Source organism: Chelonoidis abingdonii, chromosome 11, assembly GCF_003597395.2.
Source record: "Chelonoidis abingdonii isolate Lonesome George chromosome 11, CheloAbing_2.0, whole genome shotgun sequence".
Lineage (NCBI taxonomy): Eukaryota > Metazoa > Chordata > Testudines > Testudinidae > Chelonoidis > Chelonoidis abingdonii.
Window position 1 is genome coordinate 1,642,088 of NC_133779.1, and position 6,128 is coordinate 1,648,215.

Sequence of the window (6,128 nt, forward strand, 5' to 3'; positions counted from 1 at the left end):
GTGCAGGGGCCGATGCTCAGAGCTGGAGGGGTCTGAAGTATGCCAGGGCGTTCGCTCAGGCCAGCGAGCAGGATGAGCTGTGCCCCGTCCTCCACTCGCTGCAGACTCACCAAAGTCCAACTGGCCTGGTACACAGAACTGTCCGATAATGGCCAGGAAAAGCTGAGCACAGCGAGGCTGGTGCCAAGCAGGACGCCGAGGGTCAAGTCAAGGGGGAGCCTGATGGGGAGTCACGGGTTGCTGGGGCCAGGGCCAAGAGCTAGCAGAACTGGGACAAAAGCCGCTGAAATGTCTCAGTATTTGCTAGCGTGAGCGGGATGAAGCTGCTCCCTTCCCAGACATGGGGTCACTCGACGGGCCAGTGTGGACGATCAGGGGAAGGAACGAGGTCAGCTGGGGGGTTAATTTAGGCTCAGGCACTGTCCAACAACAAACAGCGGGTTCGATATCCAGATATCTCAGCCCTCCTGCCTATAGACACCCCTCTATCCATCCCTCCATTCATCCCTCCACCCACCCACCCATCCACCCCTCCATCCATCCCTCCTGCCTATAGACACCCCTCCCTCCCTCCATCCATCCATCCACTCCTCCATCCAAAAACGAGAGAGTTCCTGCTTTGACACTAAGATTAGTAATCGCCAGTGTCACTTCTTATTCTACCGTAATAGAAAATACTGGGAGGTGTATTTCGGCCTGTGGCTTTTAGCTTGCACACATTTGTTTTATCACACAGCACATTGAAACATTTCAATGAAACAATACAATTTAAACACCAAAAACAATTAGGGTAAGTAACATTATTTGTGCTAACTGTTTGTGCCATTGCAGTGCAAGGCTGGGCAGTAGAGAACTCAGCTAGATAGTGCTTACAGTGAGCTGAGACTGTTTGTTGTTGTTGTGGCAAATGTAACTGTGATTATTGGATAACCAGTACTGACATTACATTTTACACTTGTCTCTGGTGGCGTGGCTAACACGTTCCCGAAGAATTAACACATACACATAGCCCATTATAGTAGTTTAGGATTATCTGAAAGACAAAATAACATTTTTTCTACCTTTTGCCTGCGCATTTGATTATTGACTTAAAAGAGATTCCTTTCTCGTACAATACCCCTTGCTCGATTGCGCATAAACGAGGAATTACCCCCATATTTTCGTGTCTTTCTTTGTTGTGTTTGATTTGTTATTATTAAGGCAGGCAGGTTTTTAATGGCTCTTTATCTTATTTTTAAGGGTTATGGGAATATTCCACGTTATTATTAAATTCATGAGGTGGTGTACCTCAACGTTTTCCTCTTATATAGCAAGACCACGCTTGGTAATGTTTTTCCTGCGTGGTTAAGCTTTAAGTTTATTCCACTGTATTAGCTGAGAAGCATCAGTTACCATATCACTTTTAAAGAATTTTCGCAAAATCAACACACTTAGTTGTTACAGGGGTACCTACGAACATTAATTTAGTTCAATTGTTTATATTAACAATACATTAGCATCAAAATCTCTTAAAGATAATCTGTAAGCCATGCTTTTTATGTAGGCATTTGTTTGCTGGACCACAGGTATATGCTTATTTGGCAGCTTCTTTTGTGCTGGCAGTTCTTCACCTTTTCCTTTATAGTTAGCTAATTTGCCTCAACACAAGGCTTGGTTTGGATTTCAAGAGCACAGCAGAGTTTCAGAGCTCTGTCTTAAACACACAGGGACTGAATAAAGAAAACACAGCCTGTTGCAGCTCTTTTGGAGCCCTAATAGGTTTAATCAGCGCACGTTCATTTGCATTCTTTACCCCTCTACAATGAATACACTGCACAATGTCCGAGGGGAACATGCACCTTCTTTTCTCTATACTATAAACTTTTCAAAAAACATTAGCCCATATTCACTTTTTAACAATAAGTGAACGTTTCTTTTGTTCTACAGAGTTTTACATGTACCCTTATAAATGAAGTCTGACTTCAGACAAGAGCTTATGTTAGGCTCAGTTTTAACATGATTCGTTTGGTTTTGTGCACCTCACCTCTGCTGTGCTCAGAGGGCTCACTGTTAAATCCTTCTTATTCTTTCACTACAGCTCTATCTGCTATTGTTACACAAAAACCAACGCACACCAAACAGAAGACTTCAGAATCTTCCTATTTTCCTGATTTTGACTGCCCTTTTGCGAGCGCTATGACTTGGTTTTTATTTAAAAACATTTTAAATGTGTAAGAATCAGTACCTAGGTGTAAATGCGAAATCCAAAGCCAAACAGACTAATTCCTGGGGCTGCAAAAGGTCTGTCAGTGTCTGCATATACTTTGAATTAAAGAGTCAATGAATTTTTAGTGGCATTAAAAACAAAACAGAGAGAGAGAGAGAGCACACTGAAAAGAGTTTACAAACCAGATGTGTTGTGGTTTAGAAATCTTAGAACTTTACATTATTTCCACAGACAAATAGCATACATACACTTTTCCTTTTCTTAACATTTTTTTTCTCACACTGCTTTGTTTTTTGCATAGCTGTATGACATATAGGGATAATACTAGGCACTCTACTGAAAAGGGCCCATTTCCCTCCAAGATGGCTGCAAGAAACGCAAGATTCTACTCTCTTTAACATGGTCCTTCTTTAACAGTTGGGTCCCGGTACCACAACAGTTTTAACTGCTTTAATTCTCTCCAGCCTCTTAGAGTTAACTTTTCACTTCTTCCGTTAAATCACTTGTTATAGTCCCAGAATTGACACCTTGCACTGAGTGAGTATGTCGGCGCGCGCGCCACCTGCGATGTGATAGAGTGAGCTCAGATTCGAGAGCGCGCGCGAGGCGACAGCGCGGACTATGTATCAGCCGTTCTCACACGTGAGAAGGTGGTCCTGTTCACAGTGCATCGTAGCGCGCTATGCGTGGGCGTGTAGATAGGTGAACAGATGGGAGTAGACACTCACTGCATGCGTGGCCAGTGGTCACTATCGATACGAGGGAAGTGCGCACAATAGGTAAACGCGCGCGAGAGAGGATTGTGTGGCTAGGCTGAGAGCCACCACCACCCTTGCCTGAATTGGTAATGGCACACTAAAGGCAATTCAGTTTTGAGGCAGACAACAAAAGGGGAACAGACCAATCGGGCTTTTTGTCCTTGTTACAAAATGAGCATGGAGTATGCGGGCGTCTGGATCGATCCCGGGGTTTGGAGAACGGGGTGAAAGGGGAGCGCCATCGTCGGGTGGTGGGAGAGGAGCGCTTTTTATAATAGCTTGTTAACTTATATTGACATAATTTGAAGAAGGCAAGTTTGAAAGTTTGTCCACCTAACGACTGCCTCTTGCCCACCACTGCATCACAATTAACCTCTCCTCTACGCAATTTAGTTTAGTTGGCCGAGTTCTTTGTCCTTAAGACCGTCCATCGGCTTTGTTCCCAAGATTTTAACACGTGGCCACTGAGTTCTGGGATTCGCCGGAGTTAGTCGATGACCATTTTTCCAGAATTGTTACTGGAGTCGGACCCTTTTTACAGGCGTCTGGACCCATCAAATACATAAAATAACCGGCGTTCCTTTCGGGATGTCCCAACTTAGACGTCTGGTTACCCCATACAGGAGGACTTCACACACCAGTCACACAAGAAGGAAATTTGCCCAATGCAACATCACAAAAGGAGCCCACAGCACTGCTCAATTGCCCTTCTTCACACAGGGTTTTTACCCAAGTCGCGGTGCGGCTTGCGATTGTGCAATTCCACTCAGCTCAGACCGCGGGGACAGGACCCTTGGTCCGGCGATCCCAGACAGAGAACGGCACCAGACTCAAAAACACTCCACAAGTAGGGACGGATAGACACAGAGACAGGACCAGATCCCAGTCGACAAACGACACAGAAAATAATTACGTGACCAGATCCTGTTCAGATCCCGGGATGCCCTACAAGCACAGAGTGTGAACCAACAGGTTCGAGTGGCGTGACCTCACTGTGGCTGTGCAACCTTTCTCCTCTAGTGGAAGGACGCTCGGCCAATGCCAAGGTCCGCTGCCACGGTCATCCTACAAAACGGTCAGGAAATCACAGCAGCCGCAATGAAGACGGTTGCCAGTCTCGGGGAACCTCCAAATTGGTCAAAGTTAGACCAGATGACTTCACGTTAGTCAGATCACGCTGTTTTATTAGCACAGCGCTCTGCTAAGACACCCCAGATAATGTGAGCACCGTACAAGACCAAACTATCTTATTTAATACAGGAGGAAAGGGCAGGAGTTTGAGACAAAGGGACAAAGAAAGCAACAGACAGGCAAAACCCTGCGACATTCAGCCAGCAGTATTCTCAGCGTCCTACTGATGGTATGAATCTAAGGCCATACTTCCCAATTGGCCCTTAAACCGGTGCATTGTTCTATTGCTAATGTTGTGTTCCTGACCCTGATTGCCAATTCCAACAATTTTTTTCGTTGTCTTTTTTTGTGCTTAAGGTGCAAGACAACATTTCTTTAATCCCATTCTTATTTTTTTACAGATAATAATTAATTCTACTTTCCACAGGTGTCCTATGGGCAGGGGATGGGTGGGGGGGATGGTGGGTGGTGGAATGGGGTGTCTATGGGCCAGAGGGTGGATTGTGGGATGGATGGATGGAAAGGGATGGAGGGGATGGGTGGTGGAGGGATGTCAAATAGTGGCAGGAGGGATAAATGAGGGGTGGATGATGGAGGACGGATGGAGGGATGGATTGAGGGGTGTCTATGGGCAGGAGGATGGAATGGATGGTGATGGATGGCGGGGTGGGTGGAAGGGTTGTTCTATGGGCACGGAAAGGATGGATGGGTGATGAATGGAGGAGTGAATGGAGGGGTGTCTATGGACTGGAGGGATGGGTGGACTGGAGGGGTGTCTATGGGCAGGAGGTATGGAGGGATGGCGGCAGGTGGGGATGATTGGGTGGGTGGAGGGATGGAGGGGGATGGAGGGGACGGATGGGTGGGTGGTGGAGGGTGTCTATGGGCAGGAGGAATGGATTGGTGGGTGGAGGGATGGAGGGATGGTGGGTGAAGGATGTCGAATCTGGCAGGGAGGGATGAATGAGGGTGGATGATGGAGGAGGGATAGGGATGGATGGAGGGGTGTCTATGGGGCCCAGGAGGAGATGAGGGGTTGGCTGGGTGGATGGAGGGATGGAAACAATGGGTGGGGGGGTAGATGAGGATGGGATGGGTGGGTGGGTGGAGGGATGAATAGAGGGATGGATGGAGGATNATCTGTATAAATAAGATAGTTTGTGTCTTGTATGGTGCTCACATTATCGGGGTGTATTAGCAGAGCGCTGTGCTAATAAACAGAGTGGTCTGACAAACTGTGAGTCCTGAGTCTAACTTTGACACACCACTCCATCCACCCATCCCTCCATCCACCCATCCATTCATCTCTCCATCCATCCTTCCTGCCCATAGACACCCCTCCACCCACCCCTCCATCCATCCACCCATCCATCCTCCTGCCCATAGACACCCCTCCATCCACCCACCCATCCATCCCTCCTGCCCATAGACACTCCTCCATCCACCTCTCCATCCATCTATCCATCCATCCCTCCTGCCCATAGACACCCCTCCATCCATCCACCCATCCATCCCTCCATCCATCACTCCCTGCCCATAGACATTCCTCCAGCCATCCACCCATCCAGCCATCCGTCCATCTATCCACTCGCCCATCCATCCCTCCCTGCCCATAGACACCCCTCCATCCACCCATCCCTCCATCCCTCCATCCATCCCTCCTGCCCATAGACACCCATCCCTCCATCCCTCCATCCATCCCTCCTGCCCATAGACACCCCTCCATCCATCCATCCATCCCTCCTGCCCATAGGTACCCCTCCATCCATTCCTCCTGCCCATAGACACCCATCCATTCATCCCTCCATCCATCCCTCCTGCCCATAGACAGCCCTCCATCCATCTCTCCATCCATCCCTCCTGCCCATAGACACCCATCCACCCATCCCTTCTGCCCATAGACACCCTTCCATCCATCTCTCCATCCATCCCTCCTGCCCGTAGACACCGATCCATCCATCCCTCCTGCCCATAGGCACCCATCCAACCACCCATTCATCCATCCCTCCTGCCCATAGACACCCCTCCATCCA